We start from the raw sequence: 15,000 nt of genomic DNA on the forward strand, positions 1-15,000 counted from the left end.
GGGAGGAGAGAAAGACGGAGAAGGAAAACGAGGCATGGGAAGAACAGAAAGAGGACGTGGAGGAAGAAGAGAAGAGGAAAGAAATGCAAGAAACAGGGATGAAAGGGAGGACACGAAGAAGGGAAAATTGGGGAACGAAAAGGGAGATAAAGAATTCAAGTAAATAAAAATATAAAAAAGAGGTCGGAACACGGCAAAGCTAACCATGATAAAAATAAAATAAACAAATAATACACACAAAAAAGAACACGACACGAAGAAGAAGAAAAAAGAAAGAAAGAGGAGAGGAAGAAAGCAGCGAAAAACGAAATTTACTTGAGTCACCCACACAACCGCCAGGGGTCACTTGGGTTACTCACCTGTCACAAAGACCGAGATTGAACAAGGAGGTACGAGATAAAATCAATGTTATCGATGTATTTACGTCTGTAGGAATGTATTCATGTATGTAAGTATTTACCTATGTGTGTTGTGGGGGAGGGGGGTGCGTGTGCATGTGCGTGTATGTGTCATCATATCTCACTCTTCTAAGGAAAAGGATTTTGCTTATTTTTGTTGTTGTTATTGTTTTGTTTGTGAGTCATATAGTATATTTGCTTGTATATGTATATACCGTATATATATCTGAAGGTATTAAGTATAATTTTAAAAATCTCTCTGAACTATCTTATCGGCTATTCTCTGACATATAAACAAATATAATAATAAACAGAATTAGAATTGGAGTTATAGAAAGTAATTTTACCAAAAAGAAGTTTACTGACAATTGTGAATACCCGGTTTCATTTGCATGCCCGATGGTCTGACGGAGACAAAAGGGGACAATGGTGTTTGCACTTGCAAGAAAATATATGATCACGATGACGCTGAAGATGACGTTGATGATAACAATGAGGATGACGATGATGCTATAATAATAATTATAATAACAATGATAATGATACCGTCAATATTACATAAAATTATAACAATAAGGATAATAATAATAATGATAATAAAAATGATGATGCCGTCAATATCACAAAAATGATAATAAGGATAGCATGACGATAACGGTGGCAATAATAATAAAAGTTATCTTTATCATTATCATCATTATTATTATTCTCTCTGATACCATCATCATTATTACTATAACATCAAAAACTACAACAAAAATAATGGGAATAAGAAATACATGATCAAATGAAAACAATGATGACAATTACAGGGGCATATGAAATAACTCCAAAGCAGCACAAATAATGTTGATAATAACAACAATAACAATGATAACAAAAATCATATTTAACAAATAACAACGTCAATAAAACCAACAGTAAAAAAAATAAGGTAATGACAGTGATGATCAAAATAATAGTAATGGCAGTAATGATAATAATAATATCCTGATGACGTCATCATTTAAGGAAAATAGAAATGTAATAATGACAAAAATTATGTCTATAATTATACTCAATAACTATAAATATAAATAATGTAATATTACCTAAAGGATTATAGACGCAAACAGAAAACGCAACAATAATGATATTATTAGTAACGATAATGATATTGTGACAATAATAATGACAGTAGTAATAATAATAATAAAAAATAATAGTAACAATAAAAACGATAATAACAATAGTAACAATAATGATTATAAAATAATAATAATAATAATAATAACAATAATAATAATGATGATAATGATGATGATACTTAAATAAATAATAACAATCAAAAATAATAAAAATAATAACAGAAACAGTAACAACAACAGGGATACTAATGATAATGATGTTAACAACATGAATAGTGATAAAGATGATGACACGAGCACCGTTTACAACGATGATGCTCACTATGATAACAGCACGCAATGACAACCACAGGCACTCACCTCACCTTTTCAATCACAGTGGAGATGCGCCAAGCAGTGTGAGTGCCACTTGCTCACTGCATACAGCCTCAGGCACCGCCACCACGTGTTGGCTGACACTGCCCACTTACACACCCAAATCAACACTTGTCTTTAACCTGATAATTCACACTTCCGGTTTATTTCCCACGAAAATGATTCATCATTTGACTGCCATTTCGACATTCGATATTAACACACGGCACTCCCTTCCTGTATTGGATTTAAGACACTACGGCTCTGAAGACAGAATGAGCACCACCTCTTTACTTCCGTTAGTGGCAGAGGTTGCCACACTACTGGCGAGTGACACAACAGCGTCGTCTGCTGGCGCGGCCGACTGCGCATGCGCACGACTGCACCCCCACAGTATTGCCACCTTCTTCCAGCGGCGAACGTTTCCTCTCGGCAGCTGAGGTTGATTAATTTTATATCAGATTGTTTCTATATTTGGAACTAGCTATTGTTCGCCACTAAGCTGAATTGAGGAATTCATAACGGGTTTGTTCATAGTTCGTATCTATCAGATATGATTACTGTCACGCCGCTGCTGTTCGAAGCTGTGGTTTAAATTGGTACTGTGGCTTAGCGCGCCAGAACTGCACTTCGACAATTTTATTAGTTTTGCAAAATCGCGGTCGTGGCGCTGGAGAGGCGGGAGGAAAAAATAGGAACCGGACGATAACACTAACGAAACGGTTTGTAAGTTATTATGAAATAAATATATCTATTCATCCATTCCCTGTATATTATTACCACTTATCCCGTTTCGTTTCCCTTCGACACGAGACGAGACTCACAGGAAAACATGGATAGCCTCGGCCCAGTGTGGGTTTATGGCCGTGCTGGGAAGAGGACGGGAAGGTCGCGTTGCCTTGGTTACACACACCTTTCCATCCGTGTCTATTATATTCATACATGTTACTATAAAGAGTCTTCTTTTATAAATAGCTGCATTTCTTATTTTTCCTTCCGGTCTTCCTGTCTGTCTCTTTTTCCTCCTTTCCCCCCATGCATAGCAATACTAGTCACTAGGTAATGGACGGCAATAAACAATTAAAACCGAGAAACCGTAGAAACGAATGTCCAGAAAAATTACTGACATCCGCCGTATTTTCAGAGCGGAGTTCCCGCAGCGGTCGTTTTGCAAGGAAAATTGGGCATTTAATCGCACTTTTACCATTTACATTCCGCTCCTAACCCCAATATCTTTCTCCCTACCTCCCCTCCTAGCTCTATCTGTCTCCCTCCTTTTCCTGCTCTCTTTCTCTCTCTCTCTCTCTCTCTCTCTCTCTCTCTCTCTCTCTCTCTCTCTCTCTCTCTCTCTCTCTCTCTCTCTCTCTCTCTCTCTCTCTCATTATCTACATCCATCCATCCTCTCAATCTCTACCTTTCTCTTTTTCTCCTTCTCTCCCTTCCTCCCAAATTCTCTATTACCACTTTCCATTTCCTTTTCCCATCTTCCAGTTCCTCCGAGAAAAAAAATAAAATCTCAGACTTTAAAAGACGTTTTCCCGTTTCTTCAGCTCGATCCTTAACGGCGAGAGACAAGGCTGAAAAGTGAACCGCTTCCAGGACAGGCTGATGTGGCAGGAAGTGCTGCAGGGAAAGCTAAGGGCTATAATAAGTACTAGGTGAAGCGTGCAAGACATGGGATAAATATAGTTGTATGTTAGTTAGGGGGAGGGGGGAGAAAAAGGAAGAGAGAGGGAAAATAGAGAGAGAGGCTAATAAATACACTGATAAATAAGTAGGAATATATATATATATATATATATATATATATATATATACATATATATGTGTCTTTGTGCGTGTGTGTGTGCGTGTGCGTGTGTGTGTGTGTGTGTCGGTGTTTGTATGTATATGTGTATGTGTGTACATATCAATATATATATATATATATATATATATATATATATATATATATATATGTATATATATATAAGTGTGTGTGTGTGTACTATATACATATCCTTGATATATATATATATATATATATATATATATTTATTTATTTATTTATATACGAGCAAACCAAATCATAGACATATTGAATAAAAAAGATGCAATGCTTACTTCTCATAAATACACGGGAGTAAATAGGCTTAACAGATACATATTATACACATATCCGTATTTCTTTATATCTGCCACCATTTCCCCAAGGAAGAAATACTGTCATTTTAACACAACAATTACCCGAACGATGAACCACTATTCGAAAATAATTATACTAAATGCATATACCCACAGACACCCATATTTTACTAGGCAACATGGTATGAAACATCAGAAATTCCTCTATGAGTCCCGGTATAAATAAATTGCTCGGTGTCACCTTCGTTTTCTGTCATTTTCGTTTTCTATAAATGATCACTTGAGCAGGATTGAACACGCCCGATTTTGTATTATTTATTTTGTCTCTTGTGTATTTACTTATGTATACGAAATATCTTTATACATGTGTAAACACCCACATATATACTGTACATATATACATACATATGTAAACAAATATGTAAAATAAGCTGCATAGTAAAGTAAGAGAAAGGGGGGTATTATTAACTGTACTTAATATTTATAACATGTCCCCTTTTCTTTCTTTCTCTTTCTCTCTCTCTCTCTCTCTCTCTCTCTCTCTCTCTCTCTCTCTCTCTCTCTCTCTCTCTCTCTCTCTCTCTCTCTCTCTCTCTCTCTCTCTCTCTCTCCCTCTCCCTCTCCCTCTCCCTCTCCCTCTCCCTCTCCCTCTCCCTCCCCTCCTCCCCCCCTCCCCCCCCTTTCCCTTTCTCTCACTTCCTCAGCCCTACCTCTCCCCTTCCTTCCTCTTCCTTTCTCGCCTTCCTTCTTGCTTCCTCCCTCCCTCCATCCTCCCTCCGGCCTCTGCGATCGCGATTTAAAAAGCAGTCACGTCTATGATATCCCCTAAATATCCTTGAACTTCGAATATCCTTCAAGTCCTATTCCAACCTCTTTCCTCCTCGGTAATATACGAACATCCTCTTCTACTTTTACTTCTTATATATATATTTATATATATATATAAATATATATAAATATATATAATATATATATGTGTGTGTATATATATATATATATATATATATATTTACATATATATGTATATATATATATATATATACACACACACACACACACATATACTGTATATATATACATATATATATATATATATATATATATATATTTATATACATATATACACACACACACACACACACACACATATATATATATATATATATATATATATATATATATATGTGTGTGTGTGTGTGTGTGTGTGTGTGTGTGTGTGTGTGTGTGTTTTAACCTTTTATTTATTATTATTATTTTTTAAATATCCTTCCTTCACTCTTTCCATTATTCTACTTACTCCCCTCCCTCCCTCTTTTTTTCTTTCCACACCCTCTCTCCCTTCTTCTTTTTCCCTTTTTCCTTCCACCCTTCCTACCTCTTTTTCTACTTCGTACTTCCCTTTTCCTCAACATTTTCCTACCTTTTTCCTTTTCACTTCCTCCCTCTCACTTCCTCCTCCTACTCACTCTCTTCCTCCTTTTTTTCCTTTCTTTTTCCTTCTTCGATATTTCTTTTCCCTCCCCATTCCTCTTTCCTTCTCCCTTAACTCCATCGTTTTTCTCAGCCGTGCTATTTTCCTTTGCTCTTCTCCACATATCCATCAGCTAATCTAATATTTTTTTCATTCCCACTTCTTTTCTGTCTTCGTTCATTCTCATTCTCTTATTCCTCCTTCCGTTTCTCATAATAATTTTCAATACTTTTCTCACTTCCCTTCTCCCTCCCAGTAAATTGTTGCCTTTCTTTCCCCTCTTTCCTCTTCCTATTTTCCTACCATTTCCTCTTCCAATTTCCCTCCTTTTCTTCTTCATTCCATTTACTCTTCTTTCTTAGCCCTTGTCACTCTTCTTCGTGATATTAAGCTACTATTAATTATGATAATAATAACAAAATTAATGAATAATTCGGGAATAACTTCTCTGTTTCAGTTCTCTTCTCATTCGGATCCTAATGAAGCTTCGAAGCAACATGCCATTAAAACAGGTTTATGTTGTGGACTTTTCTCGTTCCTGGTTTGTAACTTGGTGGGGTCTTGTTTTTCTGTTAACGCTCTTGAAGTTATGTTATTGCCTATTTTACGGTAAATTTCCTTGAATTACCCGAAAATTTGCCTTAAAATACAGTTGATGCTGAGGCAATCTTGAGCAGGTAAGCCGCTCTCACTAAATCCCTAAGTTATATCAGAAATATCTACATTTCGTCGATAAGCCCTGCATTACATAATGTATCTTCGTGCTGTGCCTTTACCATCAGTGGATTCCTCGAAGCACTCATTCAATTACGCTCCTTCGATAAATAAGACAAATGGAAACCTTCTGTGTGGCAACAGCGTGAACGCCAAGACTGGGGGAGGGGGAAGGGGGGAGGTGTAGGGATAACAGCGTACGAACGCCTCGAAAATACATATTTTTGCGTCGTTTCCCCCCCCTTCTCTTCGTGTATTTGTATTGATGCAATAGCCCTAAATAACTGAACTGAAAAGTTCCAGCACAAACAACATAATAAATAACTAACACTTGTGAACAAAAAAAAATATTTGAAGAAAAACAAATCTATTCATACACACATCTCGTGCGATGGATAAAAAAGAACAAAATTTATGCCAAAAAATAAATTGATTCCTTTTATATGATTACTGCCGAGGATCTGCGTGTCCCTTGGGGTAAGGCATGGGATCGTAAGGGACTATGATGTGTTTGGGGACCGCGGGCAAGGGACGGTGGTGGTGGCAGGGGGTTTGCAGAAAGGGTTGTTGGCAGGGTTTCGTGCAGAGGGGTTGGAAAGGCGGGGGAGAGGTTGGCAAGTTTTTGAGGGGTGAAGAAGAGGTAATTTTTGTTGGCAGGATTTTGTGGTGGGGATATGGGATCATGTTGGCAGGCTTTTGTGGTGGATATATGGAATCATGTTGGCAGGGTTTCGTGGTGAGGGAGGGTGTTGGCAAGTTAGCGTTAGGGAGAGGGGGGAAGATGTTGGCAGAGTGTCATGGAAGAGGAGGAAGGATGTTGGCAGGATGATTCGTGAGTTTCGTGACGTAAAAGATGTCAAAAGCAAAAATAATAAAACATATATCTACCAAAGACATCATACATCAAATAAACACAAACAAGCAAACAAACACAAACAAACAACCATCATTAAACAAGTAGGTAAGTCAACAAACAGGAGTCCGGAGAACATGAACAAAGACCTAATGAACGCGCAACAAACTTAGTCAGAAAGTTGTGGCAGCAAAGACTTAACGGACCCAGCAGAGGGGAAACAGGTATATAGAAAGGGGAAGTGAAAGAGATGGCCAAAGGTGAAAAGAGAGAAGGGGGGAGATAAAAGAAAAGATACAATAAAAAAGAGAGACTGGGGGGAAAAAATACACAAATGAAAACAAAAGTTTGTTGACAGTTACGAAGGTGTTGTGGTGTCTGGTTGAAAAGAGGGGAAACGGGCGCTAATTATTCCGAAAGGGGAAAGGAAGTATCCTAACGGTACATGAAAGATTTACGGTACTGAAGTTCAAATGTGTTAATGATAGTGATATTAATGACTGTAATGATGAGAGGTTTTCATATCAAAATAATCAAAACATTTCGAAGAATGGAATATTAGCAGATAGGATAACCAATAAAGCACAGTCAAATAAGCAATGGAACAAATCAAATCACTCTGGTAGAGATTGATAAATAGATTGATATAATAGACTGATATAGATAGATAGAGGGAAAGATAGACGGAGAGACCAAGGCAGAGAGAAAGAGAGAGAGAGAGAACGATAAAAGCATTCGCAAAAACACAGCATCTATCTCACAGCATGGATTCACTCCGGAGATTTATACAATCAGCTTCAATCCTATTTGTAAAACCTCAAGGGCATTCCAATACAGTTAAAGTTTCCACAACCAGATTAGAGTTTCGCGACTATAGTAGTATCCACATAATTGGACCAGCTTTGTGTATTGCTGTAATTGGTATCTTGCAAACGGAAAGTTGCGGCTTGAATGTGTTATTGTGAATCTTATAGTAAAGGCGCTATTGTGAGTGTGTTGCTGTGCGCTACTTATTAAAGATCTGTATAGAGTTAAAGTAGAATTTCATGAAAAGATGAAGATGGTGACGATCGTAATGATGATGATGATGATCATGACGATGTTAATTATAATGATAATAAGAAAATTAATAATAATCGTTTTGATAATATCAATATCAATGATAATCATATTTTCACGTAATGATGCAAGTGGAAACAAAAAGCAGCGGTTTTCCTTTGCTATATTCTTACCATGGCAAAGCACTCTACCGTGTTGATAAAAACATCAGGAAAAAACTATTTTGTGGGGGAAAGTGTAGTAAGAGGCCAAAAAACAGGCTTTAATTTTTGTTAAGAACACAGCAACCTGGATCTAGTAGGCTTTTAAAAATAGTAATTTGTTAATCTCACTTAATCAGACGATGTACATACTCGAGCGATTTTTTCCCAAGAATATCTTTCTCATCAGTGTGGTCTTGCACAACGCTGCTAACTCAGAAACGTTGATATCGAGACGTTATTTTTTAATTATCATTCTCATTCTTTGGTGTATCACATATATTTCTTATTTCCTTAGTACTGGATTGGACATATTGGATTCCTTTTCTGAAAACATTTTCCTAACTCAAGATATCCACTTAATCAGAGAGAGAGCGAGAGACAGACAGACAGACAGAGGCAGGGAGTTTCAACCGCAAACTATCCTTATTTCCTTTCTTCGCCAATCCCGAAGCTAACTTATGGTGACATAAGGGGATTTAGAAACCTGATAAAAAGTTCAGTGAAAAGGACCCGAATCTCTTGTAAAGTTTCGCAATTTCCTCCTTCCTCATCTTCAAGAAATAGTAAAGGAGTCGAGGGTGTGAAGACGATAGGAACAGAAGTGAATTGGAGGTGTTGGTGTAACCAGAATGGATATGCGTTTGGTCTTTTTTTATATTCTGAATCTCTTTCATTATCTATCCTCTCTGTCTCTCTTTCTCTCTCATTCACATTCTCATTCTCTATTTCTCTCTCTCTCTCTCTCTCTCTCTACCGTAATTATCGCTTTCCCTTCATCCCAGAATCCCCAAAGGACGGTTAACACAAGCCTTAACATCCCCAAGAAGGAATAATGTCGACAGCACACATGCCAAAAATACACGTTCAAGGACGCGTGAGCCACGTAAGAATACAGAAGAAAAATATGTAGGTCTTGCAACGTCTTCTGGAATTCATTCAGTTGCATTGGTCTTTGAACATTTGCAATGATACAAAATAGGAATTATGTGGATATAGGTGATTGTGACAAATGTAGAAAGGGTATAATTGAGATTCGATAATTTTATAAGAGTTGCAATTGCCTCGTTTCGATTTTATATCTTAATTTGCACTGGGTATATATGTAATATTACTCATCGTGTGTAATCTTGCCTATGTATGTGATTCTGTAATATCTTGCTTTTTGAAATTACTCATTCGCATTTATATCTTTTCAATTTGGGATTGTAATTATCCATGACAGAAAAAAAATAATGTTTACCAGTAATATTCTTACTCCTAACAATTGTATGTAGTCCATCGTAACCCAAAGTAGACCAGGCTTATTAAGAAACATTTAATAGCAACAAGCAACTCCAAAACGAAAGTGATATGTGTCGAGGATTTGGAACAAAACAGAAGAGCAGCAGCGACCTACAAATGGACGTCAGAGAGGTTGACAAACAATTACTAGGTCCTTCACGTAACAGGCAGACATTGCTTGGGGACGGTACGCTGGGAGTCTCACCCGCAATGCCAGCGCCACATTGCAGTGTTGCAATCTTGTGTCTCTTGTTGCAGATGCAGTCCGGCTCAATAAGGACTAGGCGGGTAAAAAGTGGTGTTTCTTTCCTCGGAATGTAAACGGGCAAATTATTACGAAGGGTTTGACAGAATGAAGTTGACCTGCTATTCTTGGTTTCGCAAAGAGCTAGCACAGGAAAATACTCTATAATGTTAATGATGATGGTGATGACGCTTATTGTGCTATAACGACTAATACTAGTAGTAAAATAATGCCAGCAACAAGACTGACAATAACATAAAAAGAGAAAACAGAAGAAATCTCAAAGTAAAGTGAGGCTGGTCGACATTGTTCACGTCTCAGTGAATAATGACTGCAAAGTGACATGATTGCTTGCCTGGCAACACGACACACGGGGATGAGGAGAGCATATGGAGGGGGGGGGGCACAGGAAAGAGAAGAACGGAGTAGAAGAGAAGGGGTGAGGGGAGAGGGTGTTAGCGAGGGGAGAGAGACGAGAGAGAAAGAGAAAGAGAGACTGGGAGATACAGGGATGCAGGAGGCACAGAGGTAAAAGTGGATGGACTATTAAATAAGGATGGAATGAAGATGAAATGATGGAAATGAGCCTGCAGTGAGAGAATGAGTTAACAGAGGCGAGTAATGAGTCAACTTAAAGTTAAAGTTAAAGAGTGAGAGGTGAATAAGGAGGAGATTCCAGAAGTGAAAGAATATGTAATAAAAGCAGAAAGAGAAGAAATAAGAATAATCCACAAGAAAGAATTCTATCTCTCTCTCAAAAAAAAAGCGGGGGGGGTGGTATTTTGAAGTAGATGAACGAAGAAAATAATCCCAAAAATATAATAAAGCCAAAAGAAAACGTATGGAATTAAAGACAAAAAGAAGGTCGAGGGAAGTAAGAATGCAGATAAATAGAATAATAAGCAAGGGGGGAATTGGATAACCGAGGGAGAAAAGACACACAAAGAGAAAATAAGACAGAACGGCGAATGAGTAATACAAAAGAAAAAAGGAGAGGTAAAAAAAGAAAAAAAGAGAGGTAAAAAAAAGAAAGAGTCGTAATGGGCGGACGAAAGAGAATATGCAATTATGATTCTCAAAAAAGCATAAAAAATGTAAAAGAAAAATGATATTCGTATCTGAATGACTTCCTCTCAAATCTCCCACTTATCGTCTTCCTCATTAGCCTCTCTTTCTCTCTCTCTCGTTTATTCCTTTCCGTGTACTGTCTTTCCCTCTGGTAAAATGTCTGGTGTATTATGAATTAAATTTTGCTCTCAGGATATTTTGTATCATTATGCGTGTATTTCTTGTCTCTCTGTCTCCCTTGTTTTTATTTCTTCTTCATAGATTTCCTTCCTCGATCTATTATTTCCTTGCACTGTTTGACTTATCGCAAGATGAAAGTGAGTCTGCAATGAGAGAATGAGGTGATAGAGGCGAGTAGTGATTCAGATTACACAGGTAATGAAGCACGAGAAAGAAAAAAATCCTCTTTTTCACTATTCACCAACATTTAACATTATCATACAAGTAGTAGTTGTTCTCGGTTCTAACACGAAAAAACACTACACTTGCTTTTCCCTCTTATTACAACACTATAATTGACAACAATATCTTTGGATCACATCAAGAACTCCAGAGAACCTACTCTTACAGCTGTACCAACAGGGTGAGCAGCTCTAAAATCAACTGCTATATTCATTTTGATATAGTCATTTTACAGCTATCTTCAGTCTCGCTATGACTATCAAGATTATATCAAATCAATACTTGAAATAATGAAATATCTACAACATAGACCAGTTTATCCAATATGTGTTGATTCCTACCTTATCCCGTAAGGATATCATTCCCCTGATACCCCCCCCTCCCCTTCCAAGATAGAGCCATTAGCTATCCTACACCGCTAACCCCCGCCATGTAGAACCGCTCCCTACCCTTATACTTGCCCCCCCCCCCCCCCAAGTTCTCTCTAACGAACACCTAGCCTGAACTTCCGAACATTCATCCCGTTCATTAAACAGAGTGCTAAGCTGCGCCTCGTAAAGTACCCATACCTTTATATTGATTACAACGCGAGGGTAACATATGGTAGCTAAATTGACTACGAGTCGTTTTGGAATGATGATTCATCTGGGAAGGCAACATTTGCGCATTTTAGTTTATTCTGGATTTTGATTGTTGTTGACTAATGGAATGTTCTATGTTTTTATGATGGGATGAACTGAAGATGTTATAAATCATAATGACAAAAACTGTCCTTGCTTCACAAAGACACAAGTGATTCAAAGACAATAAAAATAGTCTACCCTAGTTCATTCACAGATTTATCAACCTAATATTCATCACCAAACTACAATGATTCCCATCGAACTAATTACAACGTTTCGCTTTTCAGATCACCATTCTACACACTGAACATCAGCTCATTCAGCTCTGTCTATATATATGTGTCTCATTCCCTTCCTACGCAGACATATAAGTCTTCACTCGCTCCCACAGTTGGGATTCTGAGAGTATTTGCTGTGTAAATGGCTTTTGTGTCGTGTATGACGGCATGTCAACACTGGGAGGTATGAGCGTGAGCCGTGTGTAGTTGACGTCTGTCCTGATTGTCAATTAATTACTGTTGTTGTTGTTTTGTGCCTGATATTGTTGTTTTTACTGGAAAATGTTCCGAAATCAATACTTTAAAAAAACAGGTAAAGTTCCCTCCGGCGGTCGTATGATACTGCTGCACCCAGTTCTCAAGATCTGCTTTCGTCAGTACCCGGTAAAGATGCACTCATTCACGAAACAGAATATCAAGCTGTTGTGATTCATAAGTTTCATGATCAAGAGAATCGTAAAAAAATATCATTATAACCATTATCACCGCATCTATGATCTATATCCTCAACAACAAAAAAAGAAACTCGAAACCATGCACAAACTAACGACCAATCATTTTGCTTCACTGAATATACACACAATCCAAGGAAAACTCAAGGCAAAACTCAAACTTACTCTAATAAAATACACAAACCAGGAAAAACGATACAAAAAAAGCACCAAAGAAGGGCATAACTCTTGCGTGTAATTACAAACCAGCGGTGAGTATTGGCGAAACATACACCACGGCGTTCGGCTATCCGAATATTACTCAAGGCTTCACGGCTTCGGTTACTGTCGCTTGTGTTCGAACGCTTGTGGTTATAATGGGGGAATGAATGACGTGGCGTATTATCGTGATATTAGAGGGTCCGTCGCGTAATATCTGTAAATATCAGCGTATCGATATAGGCCTATGCATTATTTCAATTTATATATTTTATTATTACCTTGATAACTATAAGACCGTTTTTTTCAGTTTTATTCGAGTTAGGTAACGACCTTGTCTTCGAATAACTCTTCCTGTGAACAGTTCATTTTGATAAATGTAGATATTGTACGAACATCAAGGAAATATTCTACAATGCAAGGTATTTAATTATAGTGTCGATATTACATATTCATAGGAATTACGCGATTCTAATGAAGTCACATCATAACTCTGATTCAATACTTTCTGCTGTAGAGTTACCTTTTCCTTTTCATACTTTTTCTACAAGCTGTCTCTACTCTTTCTTTCTTTCAGCAAAGTTATGTGACCTTTTATTAATGTAATAACATTCTCTCTCTCTCTCTCTCTCTCTCTGTCTATATATATATATATATATATATATATATATATATATATATATATATATATATGTATATGCATACTTTTTGAAATTAAGATATAGTAATCTATTACTGCGAAGAAAACCTATTGGGACAGCAATTACAATTTCAAACAACAGGAAGTAATATGATCACAGTAATCATAAACTAGTAGAATAATAAGGATGATGATAACAAAAGCAATGACGATGGTGATAATGATATTGATAACTGTGATAATACCAACAATGATAATAATAGTAATAATGGAAAGAAGAAGAATGATACTAACAGTAATAAGAGCAACAACATTAATAGTATTATTAATAATAATAACGATAATAATGGTAATAACAATGATAGTAAAGGTAACACCAAAACAACAGTAACAAAATTAACAAAAACACTATTTCCATATCGGTTCCTCACTGTTACAAAGAGATCGGAATAGCATGAAATCACCACAGATTTCGCTGCGTCATCCCTATCCTCACTCCAAATTTCATCACAATATTTTCTCAATCACGCCATCATCACATTACATCATGAGAGATAGAGATCGAGGAAGCGATAGGGAGAGAACCAGGAATGGAGAAAGAAAGGGAGAGAGAAAGAAAGAGAGGGAGACAAAGAGAGACAGAAAAAAGGGATACAGAGAGAAAGAGAGAGAGAGAGATTGAAAGAAAGGCAGAGAGAGTGCGAGAGAGGGAGACAGAGAGACAAAGAAAGAAAGAGAGAGACAAAGAGCGGCAGACAAACACACAGAGTCAGAGAGAGAGAAAGAGAGAGAGAGCAACGCTTGCCTTTGTCAGAAATTTCTTGCGTGAACCAAGCAAGATCCCGGCGTCCTTGGCGTAAGTCTCAAAGGGACCGGAAGGGCGTGGAAGTGGTCGGGAGGGGGGGAGGGGTAGAGGGAGGTGGATGGTGGGGGGATATGGTGGAAGAATGGGAGGGAGGGAGGGAAGGATGGGATGGAATGAGGAAAGAAGGATGGGAGGGAGGGAGGGAAAATAGGAGGGTGGTTGCAGTTGGCAGGGAGGAAAGGGGGAGGAGTGGATTGGAAATGGGGCGGGAGGGTTGGAAGAAGGGAAAAAGGGAAGTGAGGGCGTGGAAGGTGGAAGAATAGTTAGAGACGATGCCGTTGGGGGTGGATGTAGAGATAGAGAAAAACGAAAGTATAAGGAATATGAAATGTTTAAAAGAGATTGAATAAAGAGGAATATACAACAGAAGATAATGATAATTTTACAGATCATATGATTGGGTGTAATTCTTATCAATCTTCGTTTAATATATTATTTGTCACTATACAATATTTTTTACCTTCAGTCTTATCTAATTTTGCCAGTTTATTGATTCATCTATTTTTTTGGGGGAATGGCTGTTTGGGAAAAAAAATCATCATATGCTTTTCACTGGACTACATAAGCGTCATTTATACCAACTACCACTAGTGTGAGATTAATTAAATAAATTTGATGCAAAAATTTAAAATAACAAGGTCATGAC

At 37.4% G+C, this 15,000-nt stretch overlaps 1 protein-coding gene across 5 annotated transcripts in view; it reads right to left on the reverse strand.

The window, feature by feature from the left end:
* Window positions 1–15,000, reverse strand: part of stet (rhomboid serine protease stem cell tumor) — a 481,226-nt gene that overhangs the window by 443,662 nt on the left and 22,564 nt on the right. For 2 of the 5 annotated variants that reach the window (XM_086541659.1, XM_086541656.1), the window contains exon 1: window positions 1,891–2,208. The exons of the other annotated variants lie outside the window; for them this stretch is intronic. The gene's annotated coding sequence lies outside the window, so the exon portion shown is untranslated. Of the gene's footprint in view, window positions 1–1,890; window positions 2,209–15,000 lie in introns of those variants that run through there. 5 annotated transcript variants of the gene reach the window in all.

Source organism: Penaeus japonicus, unplaced genomic scaffold (assembly GCF_977035675.1).
Source record: "Penaeus japonicus unplaced genomic scaffold, GWHDUDI00000001_assembly GWHDUDI00000011, whole genome shotgun sequence".
In the NCBI taxonomy this organism is placed as follows: domain Eukaryota; kingdom Metazoa; phylum Arthropoda; class Malacostraca; order Decapoda; family Penaeidae; genus Penaeus; species Penaeus japonicus.